Source organism: Equus quagga, chromosome 16 (genome assembly GCF_021613505.1).
Source record: "Equus quagga isolate Etosha38 chromosome 16, UCLA_HA_Equagga_1.0, whole genome shotgun sequence".
Lineage (NCBI taxonomy): Eukaryota > Metazoa > Chordata > Mammalia > Perissodactyla > Equidae > Equus > Equus quagga.
This window is the reverse complement of record NC_060282.1, coordinates 17,645,210-17,662,516: the sequence shown is the minus strand read 5'-3', so window position 1 is coordinate 17,662,516 and position 17,307 is coordinate 17,645,210.

Sequence of the window (17,307 nt, the reverse complement as noted above, 5' to 3'; positions counted from 1 at the left end):
TCTGAGGTCACCCAAGGTCATATAGCTGCCAACTGGTAATTCTGGACTTCAAACTCAAGTCTTGTTCTTGGGCAGTTTTCTTTAATCTACAACATCCTGCTGTCTTGAATACCATTTTGGCCGCATCATTCATGCTGTGTGACCTTACACAAGTATTTAACCTCTCTGATCTTTGCTCATCTGTAAAATACAGGCAATCATAGTTACCTACCTCACGGAGTGATGGTAAGGAGTAAGTGAGATTGTATCTGTAAAGTGCTTTCCAAAGTACCTGGCACACATCATTCCTCAGTAAATTAGAGATTTTAAAAATTCTTAAACAATATTGTCATTATCCTTCTATATTCTAGACTAGCATAATCTCCCTAGGTGGGGGAATTGGCTTAGGAGAAGAAAAGGGCACCTCCATCTGCCTGCCCCCTGCAGTCCAGGAATGTGGGTGCATCAATGATGTTTGAGTTGGGGCTTTCCCGGATGTTAGTTTCCATGCTTTCCCAGACATACAATGTTCTTGTGAAACTTTGGGCTTTTCCTGCCACTGAGAAAAAGTCATCTGATAAAGCCACTCATATGAAGATGCCAAGGATAACGTTCTGCTCCTCTCGGAATGCCTGGGAGATGATACTTAGTGCAGAGTAGAGCATTTCCACTGGGGGAGTCTCAGGTAGCAGTCCCAATGGATGGGAGAGAATTTGGACCTCGGGGCCTGGTCTTCCTGGATCCTCTACAGTCAAACTAGAGGAGGTGATCATCTGCTTGGCCCGTATCCAGGGCTCCCGTCAGCCACCTCTCCCACCATCCTGATCTGTGCCATGTCCTCTCATCGAGCTTCCTGCGGGGGAAGCTGGTTCTCGGTGGTGGGAGGGGAAGGACTGACCTCTCTCGCTGGAGTCAGGGCGCCTGGGATGTGGGCTGCCCTGTAGGAGCTGAGGTGCAGCCTGAATACTGGGATGTGTTGTGTCTCCTAGACTCTGTCTGGGCTCGGGTCTTGAAATTGGAAGTTTTCCACAAGTGAGGTTAGCCAAGTGAAAACCTAATGCACTTTCTCTAAAGTAGAACTATTAAGAAACCAAAGCAGAGAAAGTATCACTATAAGCACAGTGAACAATCCATTTAAACAGCACAGATAGGTTTCACTTTGTGTCATTGTGCTAATTTAATTCAACATTTGAATAAATACGCTTTCTTCCTGTAAGGCACAGCTCAGTGCCAGACAGAGACCCAGGAGCGCTCTCGGGTCCTTCTTATTCATCCCCCATATTCCCTCCAGCACTGAGTCCGTGATGTCCTTCCAAATATCTCTCCAGTCCACCTACTTCCCTCCATCATCACTCTTGTCACCCCATCCTCCTGCCATTCCATACTGCGGTGGCCTCCTGTATGTCTTCACTGGGTCCCTCTTATCCAGTTTTTTATTGCAGTGTCTCTAAAACTTTGCACACAATACAATCCACAGAGCGCAGGCAGAAAAACATTAGAATTTTGGTTTTTATTTATTTTAAATAAAATTAGAAATAAAGCTTTACTGATACTCAAAGAATGAATTGACCCTGGCACCGCGTCCAATCCTTGTGTCAGCCAGTCGCGTGTCATGTTTGGTTCAAGAGGCCTCCCAGAGGCTCTGGAACATGGCAAGGTTCATGGGGTGTCCTCATGGCTTCTGCCTTTTGAGTTTTTTTCCCAGCTTTATTGAGGTATAGTTGATAATTAAAAGTTTTATTCATTTAAGGTATATAATTAATGATTTGATATACATTTGCATTGTGAAACATTCATCACAATCAACCTAATTAACATGTCTGTCACCTCAGATAGTTTCCTTTTTCTTTTTCTTTTTGTGATGAAAACTACTCTCTTAGCAAATTTCAAGTATAAAATACAATATCGTTAACTCTAGTTACATTGTTGTTCGTTAGATCTCCAGAACTTACCTACCTTGCATAACAAACTTTGTACCCCTTGGCCAACATCCCCCCCCACCCCGTTTCCCTCATCCCCCAGCCCCTGGTAATCGCATTCTACTCTCTGTTTCTAGAGTTTGACTATTTTAGATTCTACATATAAGTGAGATCACGCAATATTTGTGTTTCTGCATTTGGCTTAGCACTTAGCATAACGTCTTGCAGGTCTGTCCACATTGTTGCAAATGGCAGGATTTTCCTTCTTTTTAAAGGCTCAATAATATTCCATCATCTATATTTATGCCACATTTTCTTTATCCATTCATCCATTGATGAACATTTGGGTTGTTTCCATATCTTGACTATTGTGAATAATGCTTCAATGAATGTGGGAGTGCAGATAGCTCTTTGAGATCCTGATTTCATTTTGCTTGGCTATATGTCCTGATATGGAATTGCTGGATAATATGGTAGTTCTATTTTGAATTTTTTGAGGAACCTCCATGGTGTTTTCCATAGTGGCTGTACATTCCCACAAGTGGTGTATGCAGGTTCCCTTTTCTCCACATCCTTGTCAGCACTTACCTTTCCTCTCCCTAACAGCCGTCCTAACGTGGGAAGTGATATCTCACTGTGGTTTTAAGTTGTAGTCCCCTGATGATGAGTGAAGTTCAGCGCCTTTTCATGTGCCTGTTGACCGTTTGTCTGTCTTCTTTGGAGAAATGTCTGTTCAGGTCCTCTGCCCCTTTGTTCTCAGCGTGTTGCAATGTGCTGCTGTTTGCATCTTCTCCGGGAGAAGCCTGTTTGTGGATTACAATAAGCGGTTTCAGTTAAGTGAACTTTCAAAAAGCAGACAAGCAACTTAAGAGGATTTCTGCAACATATTTATAGATCGAAGATGGGACTAAAGGCCAGCAAGAGAGAACCACAAGCTAAGGGCTGAACTGTTACACTTTATAGAATGAGGAAAGATGACGATGACCTAATGGAGTCTGACATTACATTAACCCCCCAAATTCAGAGTGATCAAAAATATCAGATGAAATATGGGCAAACATCTGTTTGCTGTTGTTGATAACAGCTCACCCTAAGTGTGTATTGTACTTTGAGATATTAACTGATGATAATATGTGGTCATCATCCTAATTTTCAATGCTTAAAGAAAACCTTTTCTTTGTGGATATTTTCAAACATACGCAAGATAGGAAACACAGTAATGAAGCCCCGTGTGCCTATTGCTCAGCTTCAACAGTTATCAGCATTTTGTCAAGACAAGACTTTAAAAAACTGTCTTTTATCGCTAGCTCCCTTTAAAAAAAAATTCTATATTTGTGTATTTTATAATGTACGTGAACTATACAGTATATATGAATATACAAATATACAATACATAAATTTACATAAATCGGAGGTGTGCTCTCAAAATCTTTCACTCATAAAGGTGTGTAGTCAAATGTTTAGAGAAGGCTGCTCTGCACTATAGTCAGGAGATTTTTTGATGTACAACTGGATCATGTTGCTACGTACCCCTCAATGGCTCCCCATTGCTTTTAAGGAAAGTTCTACAAGGATCCACCTGTCTCTTGCCTCACTACCCTTCATCCCACTGTGCTCTGTCTGCTCTGGCCCCAGTGCCAATTTACAGAGCAAACCTTTGCACAGTGTACATGTTGACCCACATTTCCTGCTGCCCAGGGCCTTTGCACATTCTTCTTCCTGAGATGCTTCCCATCGCAGCTCCAGTTCCACTTTCTTGAGGAATCCATTCCTTCCCTCTTGTCCAGGTCACATTTCCTGAATGTGACCCATTCTCATGCAATTGACTTCTTTTCCTTTGTTACACTTGTCTCGATCCGTAACATATGACTATAGACTCATTTGAGTGATAGCTAATGTCTGTCTCTCCCTGTAGACTGTCATCTCCCAGAAGGCTACCTCCCTGATGTCTGATGCAGTGCCAAGCGCTTAGTAGGCATTCAACAAATGGTGGACCAAATGAGGGCTGTTTTATAGGGAAAGGTTAAAAGAGCACAGGGTGAGAAGTGATCCCGGTAGACCAGTTGGTAGATGAGTCATCATGCATGAGAAGTTCAACACTGGAAGAGATAAGGAGCAAAGCAAGACAGCATTCGAGGTCACGGGTGGTGCCGGCTTAATTGCCAAATGAGCACAGTGGATGTCAAATGCATCAAGTTCAAAGACACAGCACTCTCCATGGGGCGGGCTGGGCTAGCTTCAGACGGTATTATCTTTTGAAATATAAAACCATATGTGAACAAACACATGTTGACATCTTGGAAGCTAAAATCCTTGCTTGTGATACTGAACGCCTAATTTAATTTTGATTTACAAGCATCTCCAATTCGACCCTGGAGTCGTAATGATAATGTAATCTTCCCAGATCATTCCAACATGAGTGAATGTGCCCTTTTCTCAGGCTCGGCGTCCACCACCACCTTGAAGGTGGAGCTGTGGTTTATTAGCAGAAACATCTTTCCTTTGGTCTTGCAACAGTCTGTCCCCGTTTGATTCTTGACTGGGCTCTCTCGTGGTGTCTTCTGTGGTTTTGTAACAAGAGGACTTGTTTCTGTGTGATCTGGTAAATAGAGAATGATCTCGGGATTAATTTAGAAGATTGTAGGCTGATTTGCGAAGCTCAGCCTGGCATGCATATGTTCTGAGCTTGTTTTTACCCAAGAGAAGCTCTGTTTGCATCTGTTTCAGTTTCAACACACGCTTGTTTATTTATTTTCCTGGTTTCTGACTTGTCTCCTGCCATTAGAATGCAAGCTTCATGAGAGCAGGGTCTTAACTGTCCTGTCCACATAGCAAACTCAGCACCCAGGACAGGGCCTGGCACAGAGCAGGGGCTCCATTAACACTTGATGAGTGAATGACAGTAGGGTGAAATTCTGAAGGAGAGAGAAGTCCATGGTTGTGTTTGAAAACACGTGGGCCAGAAGGCTCTGCATCATTATTTCAAAATCTCTCAAGTTTGTGAGTAACTTGAGAGGAGAGGATAATTGTTTTCCCATTTCTTTATTTCCTGTGACATCGCCTAATACCAGATACTTGTTCATAGTAGTTGCTGAGATGACACCAGCTAAAAGGAATCAAAGAGAATTCGGGATAGTCACTTGACCATGGTAGTAGAGAAGAGGGAAGAGCAGGTGGGAGAGGGTTGGCTTTAACATGAGTGGACCTAGAGTGAAGGCCCAGTTTCCCTTCTTACTCACTTGGGCGCATCACTGGATTTCCCAGCCTCAGTTTACTCATCTGTGTAACGGGGATATTAACAGCAGGGGTCCTTGACCCAGGGCTGTGTGAGGCATTCTGTCTGGGAAGGGCTCCGTAAACAGTGAAATGCCTAGAGATATGAGTTGTGGTGGACTCTGGCCAAGGCAATTAGGAAATGCTGGAGATTCCCATAGGGCTGTTGGCAGTGCCCTTGGCCTTCAGACGGACACTGCGCTCAGAAGCTGAACCTGCTGGGTCCAGGTTTCCAGGTCTTCGCCTCCAAAAGCTCCTCTTGTCATCACCTTCCTTTTTACCCTGCTCTCCTGGTGGCTTTTTCCTCCCTCCCCCACCTCCCGTCTCCCTTTTCTGCTGGCTCATCCAGCCAGTCTGGGTTGCCAGATGAAATGTAACTTGATAGCCTGAGTTATCTAGAATTACATTCCAAAAGCATCTCTGTGTTTCCTCAGGGAGGAAGGAAAACATGGAACAGGGCACAGAGGGGCACAGAGGACACTGTAGCCATGTTCTGCCTTCTCCTTTATGAAACTGAACCTAAGGTTTCTGAAAGAAATTTCTCCAACCCCTGCCAGCCCTGGAGGTGGAAGGACGGGTGTCCTATTGGGTGTGATTTCAGGGAAATTGGAAGACTCTGCCCCAACATCCCTTATTGGCCTGAAATTTTCCCATTACCTGTGACAAACAAATGGCAAACAATAGGATATTGGACTGTATGAGGAAGCCATTTGATGTAAACCTAATTTGGCCTAACCTTGTTTTTTTCCCAAAAGGGCCTGGCATGTCCGTGGAGCATGCAGTTGTATATCTGCTTTAAGCATTTGTTATGTCCCAAAGGCAAGAACAAATGGCCTTAAGATAAAGATGCAACTTCCCCCACATTGGCATTTCCTTAAGGATAAGCATCTCTCCCTAGGCTAGGAATTGATTGCTGTGCTCACCCTGTGACCCCCAGCTTGAGACAACAGACAGGCTACCTGCTGTGTCCACTGAGACAGCAGACCTACTACCTGCTGTGCCCACAGAGCAGTCTCCTGACTATTGTAAAAGGGACATTTCAATCACATGTGACTCCTTGGGGAAGGAAGGCCCTGGGCTAAGCTAGCCCTCAGATCTGGCTCATAATAAACTTACCCCAATTTTAATTTATAGGTTAGTTGGGGATTATTTTTGTTGATAACTGCACTTTTGGTTTGGAGCTAATATATTCCCATTGAAGATCATAGTTAACCATCAACACTTGGGCTCCAAATTAGGGTTCCCTCAGACTCTGAGAGCCTGGAACACAGAAGGGACAACTTCAGAAAGAAAAGACACCATCAGGAAAGTACAACCTTGAAAGGACAACATGGAAGGGAACGCAGAGCGGCTGAGGGCATATGGAGCCTCAAGAACTAAGCCGGGGGAAGGATGGAAACATTGAGATGGGGAAGTGGAGAAAAGGGGGAGGCACTTATTACGTGAACTGAGTGTGTCACAGATCTGTGCAGAGCAACTACTCTGCTTTTTAAATTTTAAGTCTCAAAAAACTGGTTTGTTAATTATTATTGTGAATTAAGGTTAGGGGAAGTATGGTTATTTTTATTTAAATTTTAAGGTGCTATTTATTTGGTCAAAATGAAAATAGTCCTGTTGACTTCTCAGATTTTCATAATGACTTCAATATATTTTACATCATAGTTTTATTATGATAAAACAATCTGGAGGAGACTGTGAGCTCCCTGAGAATGGCTTCTGCTTTCCGTGCCTTATGCTCCCTCCTTGTGCCTGTGGTCCTGCTCCTTGCCCTGGTTTGTGCCACCTCTGCCCCTTTGCTGGGGCTTTTCCCTCTGCTTGGAGTGCCCTCACTCTCTCACCTCCTGTGCCTGTTGGATTCCCTTAAAGTCAAGCCCAGACTTTATCAGCCCATGAAGTTGCTCGTGATTTCCGTGCCATGCTCTGAGCTGCACTTATTTACGTGCCTTTCATGCCCCTACTCCACTCTCCCCTGTCACAGAGTTAAGGATGTACTTGCTTTTCCTCTCCACTCCCTGCCCTGTCCCCCTGGCTGGGTGAGACACATGAAACTGTCATCCTTGTCACTGTTTCTTGAATAATAATGTCTGTCGAATTGGATTGTATGCAGCTGGTGCACAATATATTTCTATAGTGATTTCAGGAGCCCCAGAAAGGAAACATTCAACTCCCTGACTGATGCCTGAACCCCCCCGTTACAGTCATGTGAGGCTTTCATTTCACTTCAAAGCAGGGTTTGCCAAAAGGGCTATGAGGTTTCTAGCTCTCCTGGGAGTATCTGAATTATAGATCAGGCGTTCTAGCCACAAAGATCTAAGGTGTTCGATATTGAAATATATACTGTTTATCTAAAAAGATACACTGTATCCATATACTTCACTGAGCGGTCATATTGTGAATTAATCAAGCTCAGGCAAGCAACCTGTCTGGGTTCAAATCAGTTGCTAATCTGTCTAGTTCCTACCACACAGGGATGTTGTGCAATTAAATGGGTTAATATTTATAAAGTGAGTATAGCAGTGCCGGACATGTGGTTGGTGGTTAGCAAGTGGGGTTGTTACTGTTGCTGTGTTGTTATTTGTATTTTCCATCTAATCTGAATGTGACTGTGTCCCTTTGGGCAGCCCCTTCTCTCACTCTGCACCCACTTTGAGACCAAAATCAGCACCTTCCCGGATCCCTCCTTCAAATCAAATTGAATGCCAAAAGTTTTGGTGAGAAATGCAGACTTTACGGAAGATTTCTTAGGGAAATCTGGATGATAATTGTACACACCACACAGCGAAACTCAAAAAAAAAAAAAAAAAAGAGAGAGAGAAAAAGATTCCCTTTTTAAGCATCTTTCTTCTTTCCCCAAAATTCCTCTCTCAACACGAGCAACCTCATCTCTCCTCCCTTCGTGAATATTCTCCCACGAGCTTTGGTAGCTTCCCCAGCCGTCCAGACACATCCTTTTTGGGATTCACCCTCTTAGAAGGCAAGGAGAGTAGAGTAGAAATAACCTTTCCTCTCTCTTATTTTAGAATGTTAAGTAACAGTGCTATTTATTACATATTTGAAAAATTAAATCTGAGTGTTAGATACCCAGAATTCCTGGATGACACCAGCTTACAAAACTCATTCAGGTTACTACTGTGGCCAGGGCTGTGCTGGAGCTGGTGATCACCAGCTCATGGGTACCAACTGTGGGCATCTCTTCCCAGCTCCGCTTTCAATGATGTCACATTGGTAACTTGAAATTGGCCACAGTGGGAGTATTTACAACTCAGAGATGGGCAAACACTACGTATCAGGGCTTTTCCCCAGGAGTGGGTTGTTAAACATTTGCCAGCACACCTCTGCTGCGACTACTGGCACTATGGCTTTCTCAGGCTCTCGCGCGAGACTTCAGGGATGCCCTTGCTTGGTTTTCTGCCTCCCAAGTTCTCGGTATTCTGCGATAAGCACTGAGTCTAGGTGGCTAAGGAGGATTGTTCTCAGTTCTGTAAGCTCTACCCCAGGCCAGCTGTCTTCATCCATCTCTTTCTCGGCCTTACTTCTATTTGTTTTCCCTGGAATCTGAGCTCTTCTTTCCTGGTTAAAGAGGGTAAATCACACCAGGATGGCTCAGGGTCACTCTCCATTTTTTTTTGGTCTAAGTTCTCAGCATGCCACAAGGCAGGGGCCTCATGAGTTATGACACAGATTGTGCAAGATTTGATCACAGGAACGGGTCAGTCAATGATGCTGGAGAAGTTACATGACTACGAGAATGGGGACTGCTCCCAAGCCATGGTTTTGCTGTTAGCTAGACTCTCATTGTGGTCCAGAAGTCAGTGGTTCTCCACTGTAGCAACATGTTAGAATCATCTGATGAGTTTGAAAACACAAAGGCATAAAGATACTTGCACCCCTATGTTCATTGTGGCATTATACACAATAGCCAAGACATGGAAGCAACCTAGGTGCCCATCAAGGGACGAATGGATAAAGAAGATGTGGTATTTATACACGATGGACTACTACTCAGCCATAAGAAATGACAAAATCTGGCCATTTGTGACAACATGGATGGACCTTGAGGGTATTATGCTGAGTGAAATAAGTCAGAGGGAGAAAGTCAAATACCGTATGATCTCACTCATATGTAGGAGATAAAAACGACAAAAAAAAAAAAACCCCACATAGCATTGGAGATTGGACTGGTGGTTACCATTGGGGAAGGGGGGAGGGGGGAGGGCAAAAGGGGTGACTAGGCTCACATGTGAGGGGATGCACTATAATTAGTGTTTGGGTGGTGAACATGATGTAATCTACACAGAGTTTGAAATATGATGTACATCCCAAAAAAAAAAAATTAAAAAAAATTAAATGAAAAAACTATCAAAAAAAATTCATTTACAAATAAATAAATAAATAAATAAATAAATAAATAAATAAAAATAAAAGCCCCCCATCCTCAAGTACAACCCAAGCGATTAAATCAGATGGACCCAGACATCATCTTGCCTTTTAAGATCTAGATAAGATTGACTTGAATTCCCCTTCCTCAGTCTGTGGAGGGCCCAGTATCCTCCCTGTTGACTGGTAAGTTTACTCTGCCATGGTCACCTCTGTCCTGAAACCCTGGCTCTACTGCATTGGTTTGGTTCAGGAATCATCTCACCATTCCATCAGAGCTTCTCTGTTTCATGAATTCGTCCAAATGTCACTCCCTCCGGGAAGCCTTCCTTGATTGTCTAGACTAGGTCAGGTCTTCCTGTTATATATTTTTAAATCACCCTGTATTTTTGTTTCATAGCATTTAAACCAGTTTGTGATTACATATTTCGTTTTGTATTATTTGCTTAATTAGATTACATACTCTATGAGGACAGGGATTATGTCTATTTTTTTCCACCACTTAGACCAAGTGCTCAGACCCTCACGTTTGGCACAGGGGCGCTCAGTGGATAACTGTTGAAAGCAGAAGACATACCTACGGGAAGGAATGAGACTGCGCCTCAGAAATGGGCTGCAACTGGGAACAAAAAAACTAACCCAGACGTCTTAATCCAGTGTCTCTGGTTCCTTCTTCTTTCTCTGCAGACCTTTCATGCTTCCCAGTCTACTTAGTAAGCAAGAGAAGGCTGCCATATAGCTCCTTAGTTTACATCATCTCCATGTAAGAGACAAACTCAGACTGAACGAGCCTCTCTTAGTGCCACGTCCTGGGTGGGAGAATGTGATCAGCTCCAGTTGGTTCAGGTGTCCAATCCTGGTCCAGCCAACACTGGTGAGGGGACAGGATATGAGGTATGCCAGTAAGTGGTATGCCTAAGGAGTCACATAAACTGGGCAGATACCTCGAAAGATATCCACCATAGCCTATACATAGGACTGCTGTCAAAAATAAAAAGTAACCTACAAATGGTGATAAAGAACTGGCAGAACGAGAGAGAAGAGGCAGGTGGGCCCAGGTTGCTCAGCGAAAGCAAGGAGTCCCCGGCAATCAATAGGGGGATGGGTTGTTAGCTTGTCTCCCTGGATCAGACTTTTAGACTCTAATCCCAAGGGCTTGGAAAGGCCAAACATTCCCAAGACTGAGTTGCTGGCTGCCTTTGGACCTCTCATGCCAGTGAAGGGGAGAAAATCAGATGGCCTGGTGCCCAGTCTGCAGAGAGGAGCTGGCTGGCTCCGGAATGGGTTGGCATTATCCAGATCTCATCTGACTAACATGGAGTTGTTGACAGTGAAGGAGAGTAGAAATTCCTAAAAGAGAGGGAACAAGCCATAAGAGGCCTGGAGCTCTCAGAGTGAGAGTCTGCTGTGGAATAAACATCCCGGCCAGTGAGCTTCCCCGCTCTGTGAGCTCTGCTCCTGTTCATGGTTCTGTAAATGACCACTTATTGAGAGTCTATTGGGGCCGGGGGTATAACAGCAAATACAGTGTAGTCTCTGCCATCATGAAACATAGTCTAATAGTCTAATGGGGAGACAGAAATACAATTAAGTCATTATAGGACAATGTGATTGGTGAATGATCTAAGAGGCATCAGGTGCCAAGGAGGCACCTGGATAGGGCACCAAACAATGGGTGTCAGAGAAGGCTTCCTGGAGGAGGTGGTATTTAAGTTGGTCCAAAATGAATGGGGTGTAGCTAGGTAAATGCAGGTCATGGTGGGGAGAGGAGTGAGGAATAGGCTTTCAGGCAGAGGAAATGGTATGTGCAAAAGCCTACAGATGAAAAGAACATTATGTTGTCCAGAAATTACAAGTCGTTCAAAAGTCTGGAGCACTGACCAGCAGGCCCTCCTGGGGTGGTACTGTGCATGTTGTGCTGTTCTCTCATTGTTTCCTGCATGGGATCCTTGTGTTCCCCACAGATGGAAGGCATCCTCGAAAATCATGGGCTTTGACTTCTCTGAGAGTGGAGCATGGAGTCATAACGTCTCAGATAACCTCTTTGGGCTGTGGTTGTCTCCTCTGTAAACCTGGGGACGAGGAACAGGAAAGCAATTTGCACACGGAAGTGGGTATCACTACTTCTCTTGGGTTCCTCTGTAGTTCTGTGTTTGAAGCTATACCGTCAACACTCTTTGGATGATTGAATTGTTCATTTGACCAGATCTGCTTTCTAGGGCTGCACTCTGACATCCTGCCCTACTGTGTACATGGCTGGCTCAGTCAGTATCCCTGATGGTGATAATGCCATGGCCTCCTCTCCATCGCCACCCACAACCTGCCCCCCAAATACTTCTGACAGTTCTGCAAACCTAGGTGCACTGGGTGTGAGGGATATTCCCACTGTGACATCAGTGACCCCATAGGTGACCAGGGTTGTTTGGCTGGGTGGGTGTCCCCGTCTCTCATACTGTTCTGTGCATGTCACCTCTTAAGCTGAGGAGCAGAGTAGAGGGAGCCAAGTGGAAGAAGACAATCTTCTCGCCTGGGGTAGGCACGATGTTCAGCCAAGGCTGAGGGAGTAGTTGCATTCCCTGCTCGCATCGCATCACCTCTCTGGGCCCCAGTTTCCTTATCTACAAAACAGGGAGGTCAGACACATGCTCTTTGACTTGTTTGCCCGCCTCCTGCCCAAGAGCCCAGGACAAGCTGGGCAGAGGCAGCCCAGGCATCGGGAGGGAGGTACACGGGTAAAGCCTGCTGAGAGGAAGGCTACCTGCAGGCCAGTGGGGGCAAACTCAAGTCACAGGGGTCGGGGTAATTTGAGGGAAGCGGAGTGCATCCTGGCTGGTCCTTCAAGATGTGGCATGAGCTCTCCAGATCTCCAGGGTCTTCTTCTCAGCCTCCCATGACTCCTTTGCTCCATCTGGCCTCCCTGGTTGAGGCTACCCACTCAACTCCCCGGCTTCAATGTCCTTCCCGATGTCCTTGACATTCCCCCTCCCAGCTGCCCCATGATCTGATTCAGGGAACTTTGCCAAGCCCTCTGAATCATAATGAGTGCCTCTGTTTGTTGAGTAACTTATATTTGTTGTGTCTGGTACTGTACTTGTTGTACTTGTACTTGGTTTTCCATACTTTCTCTCACTGAGTCCTGATGAACTACCCTCGGAAGTAGGCTCCGCCAGAATGCGCTTCTCCTGTTCTTCACATGGCTGGCGTGTTTCTGTCATTCATGCATCGTCTCCTTTGTTTCTTCTTCATCCCCTTTCCCCCATCACTTTCTATCACACCACATTCTGTTTTATTTTCTTCATAGCATTTGTTATGGAAATTATCCTACATGTTCCTTTTGTTAAGAAAATTATCTTATTGAGGTCATATTGGCTTATAGCATTGTGCAAATTTCAGGTGTACATTATTACATATTTCTTTATTGCTTGGCACTCCTTCCTGGCATGTAAACTCCCCAAGAGCAATGACTAGGAATGTTTTGCTCACCACTGCCCTACCCCACCTCCAGCACCTAGAAGAGTGTCTTGGTGTATATTACTGTGAGACAATATAAAATATATATATTGGTCTTTGCCCCTGGCTTCTGGCACAGAGCTCCTGAAACCATTGTAAATTCCTAAGTGATAAGGGCACTGGGAGCATCTTTTGTTCTAATGAGATGACTCTGGGTGAGCTCCTGGGTGGAGGTGACTAAGCCGTAATTAGAAGCTTGGGATTTTCAACCCCACCTCCCGTCCTCCAGAGTGGCGAGAGGGGCTGGAAATGGAGTTAATAATTGATCAGGCCCATGTGAGGAAGACGCCGTAGAATCCCAATAGTAAGGGGTTCGGGGAACTTCGAGGTTGGTGCACATATCTGTGTACTGGGAGGATGGCACAGCCCAGGTCCACGGGACAGCAGCTCTTGTGCTCTGGACCCTCCCAGACCTCGCCCTATGTACGGCTTCCTCTGGCTGTTCATCTATATCCTTTATCATATTCTTTGATTAACTCATAAATGTATTTCCCTGAGTTTTGTGAGCTGCTCTAGCAAATAACCAAATCCAAAGGGGAGGAGGTTGTGGGACTCTGATTTGTAGCGAAGTCGGACAGAGGTTGCGGGTAACCTGTGGATCTACTTCTTTCAATTGGCATCTGAAGTGGGGCGGGGTAGGGGGGACATCTCATGGGATTGAGCCCTTAACTATGGGAGCTGACACTCTCTCCAGGTAGATAGTGTCAGAATTGAGTTTAATTGTAGGACAGCCGGCTGGTTGCAATTCAGCTGGTTGCAGAATTGCCTGTCGTGGGGAAAACCCCCACACACATCTGGTGTCAGAAGTGTTGTGAGTGTGGTCATAGTGTGGGAGTAAAGGGGAAACACGGGAGGAAAGACTGAGTTTTTCCTAACACAACGACGCGTTCATAAACATTTGCTGAACGAATCAATGCGATTATGGCCATTTTGCATATGAGAAAATTAAAGCAGAAAGAGGCAAAGTAACTTGCAGTGAATACAATGGCAGAGCTGGGGTTCAAGTCCCAGCTGCCCGTCTCCAAAACAGACACCCTTACTCCGGCCTGGTGGTGGTGTGACCTTTTCCCGTCTCATTTCTCTTATGGGCTACAGTGGGCTGGATTACTTTTCTGCTCTGGCATGCCACCTAATTGGTGCTGAGCATCACTTTGCTTAACGTGGAACACGATCTCCCAGAACTGTGCCTCTCATCTCTCCCCGCCTCCTCTCTGTGTAAATAGTCCCTGGTGAGACTAAGCTTTTTTTCCAGGAGGCTGGAAACTGCAGGAACCAACACCATGTTTCTCTGTGCATAAACCTAACTTTCCAGAGGGCTTCAAATTTGCCATCATTTCGGGTCTTTCTTCCCCAGTTAACAGGGCACTGAGGATGCATAGGAGGATTGAGGTTGCAGTCCACAATCAGAAGGGAAGAAAAGGTGAAAATCCAAAACCCATTTCTCTTGGTCTTTTTTTGAGGAAGATTAACCCTGAGCTAACATCTGCTACCAATCCTCCTCTTTTTGCTGAGGAAGACTGGCCCTGAGCTAACATCCATGCCCATCTTCCTCCACTTTATATGTGGGACGCCTACCACAGCATGGCTTGCCAAGCGGTGCCATGTCCGCACCCGGGATCTAAACCAGCGAACCCCGGGCTGCTGAAGTGGAACATGCGCACTTAGCCGCTGCACCACCAGGCCGGCCCCTCTTGGTTGTTTTTAAAGGAAAATGTAAAAATAGAAAATCTTGTTCTACTAAGAAACTGTTTAAGGATGCGAGGACTGCAGACCTGCATATAGAATTGGGTAAGGAAGGCAACAGGAAAAGATGAGATTCCATTCTAGTTTTGGGAAGAATCAGAAGAAAAGGGATCTGTCTAGTTCTGTTCTTTCTCAGTTTTTGTATTTACAGCATATAAATAAAGTAGGGATTGGAAGAGGAGAGTTGGGAATAAGAAGAGAATTCAGGCTTCCCAAAGACACTGAAATGAGACTTATGAACTCCTGACTTCAGTCTTAAAGTGTTTCTATCAGAAAACACTAGACCTGACCCAACTCCACAGGCTTCAGCACCGTGACTTCAGAAGGCTGACAAGCGACGATGAGCGTTTCTTAAGCACCTCTCCCCACCCTGTTTTTTCTTTGTCTGATACATCCCGAAGAGCTCTGTCCCCTGCAAAAGTCAGTCTGGATACACGCTTTAGAGGAGCCATTATTGAAACATACTTCCATATTTAAGATCCTTTCCCCTCACCCCGTTGACACATGGAGTCATTTAAATGAGAAGATAAAACCCCAAGGAAGTCTGATTCAGAAATAGAGCCTCCCACGCTTTTTTTTTCTCTTGATTTTTTTCTTGCTAAGAGAAATTTCTCGGAAAAAAAAAAAATCTCGAGAGGCTGTCTTGCTTGAAACCAAAAGGAGCCACTGGTCATCTTAACTGGAATCTGCCGGCGTAGGCCTTGTTGATGTTGCTGCTGGAGCTCATGCGGCTGGAGCTCAGCTGGGGCCGAAGCTGTGAGCTCCTCAGTGCAGAGGAGGGCTTTCCTTACATCTGGGAGCGTACACAGTGCACTTGAAATCAGATGGATGCAGGAGGCACCCTAGAGAAAGATGATTCCCCAAGGAACTCCTTTTTCAAGCTCATTGAGAGATTCTCTTTGGATGAAACGAGGAAGAGCAGAATGTGGTCCATTCTTTATATCTGGGAATGTGCATGAAGCCACAGGATCAACTTGTGTACCTTTCCAAAGTTTACTCTTTAGGATTTTGGAAACTTATTTGCTTTTTGTTAAAATAAATATATACACACAATATAGAGCAGAAGGCAAACTCATGTGGACTTTCAAGATGAAACACAACTGCAAAAAATGATGTGCTTGTGGTGGGGCCGGTGGGGCTGTGCCTCCCTCGGAGGTCACCTGCTTCTGGGGGTTTACGCTCTTCTGCTGTTCCGGGCTATTGGCGTGTTTGAGAAGCATTGACACAATTGACAACATTGATGTCTCTGGGAAAAAAGTGTGGCTCGAAGGGGAACCATGACTCAGTGTGGGCCTGAATGGAGAGACCAAAGTCCAGGGGCAGGGATCGCCCTGCGGGGAGGAAGGTGCCTCAGACTAGCCCAGGTCAAAGCCATGAAATATTCAAATCAGATATATTTTTTTAAAAACTGCCTTTGTTCTGACTTCCTGCTCTCCAAGGAACCTTCTGTTGTAATTTGGTTGTCCACGTTGTTTTCCTGCAGTGACAGCATCTGGCTTTCTTGGCAGTTGTATTTCTCACTGCAAATCAGTGGTTCTCAACTGGGGATGATTCTGGCAATATCCCCAAGGGGACATTGGGCAAGGTCTGGAGACATTTTGGATCTTCACGACTAGGGGGAGGGGTGTGATAGAGGCATCTGGCGAGTAGAGGCCAGGGAAGCTGCTGAACATGCCATAATGCCCCCACCACACACAGCCAAGGATTATCCAGCCCAAAACATCATTAGTGTTGACGTTGAAAAACCTTGCTGTCAATGACAAATTGGTCTTTCTTCCTCATTGTCTTGCAAGCTTGGTTAGTCTGCATCTGCTGCTGAGAGACTAAACCAGGATGACGTAATCAAGTCTCTTAGCCTGTCAGGTGGAAGACCAACACCTGGCTTGTGCCAAATTCACCGATTAGGGCTCTCGGCAGCCAGCTGTCTCCCTTGACTTAAAAATTCTTTCACCTTCTATTGCCATCTTTTAAAATACTCTTATTTTTTTTTCACTTTAAAAAGATTTAGTAAGTGAAATATAAATACATGTGGTAAAATTTTAGAAAACAAAGGAGAGGCAACCAGTCTCTTTTATACATGTGCATTCACACAGCATGTATATATTTAAAAATATAAATAAGATCACACTCTACTATTATGATACTTGCATTCTTTGCTTATCGTTATACCCATGACTAGACAAAGGGGTCTGCCTTTCTATTTCTAACTGTTGCGCATGGTGTTCCCTAGTCTGGATGTGTCGTAGTTGAGTTTACCATTGCTTTATTGATGGGCATTTAGGTTGTTTACAGTTTTCTGCTATTGTAAACGTCTATGTGAGCCTTTTGCTCATATATCCTTGGCAAGGTTATCCCTGTCCATGTATCTTCGTGGAGTTTTGGGTTGAAGCATTTGCATTTGAACTTTTTATAGGTGCTTCCAATGGCCCTCCCAGGAGATTAAGCCAGTTTATACTCCAGCCAGCAGTGAGTGGGAGGGTCCTTTTCTCACATCCCCAATGACACT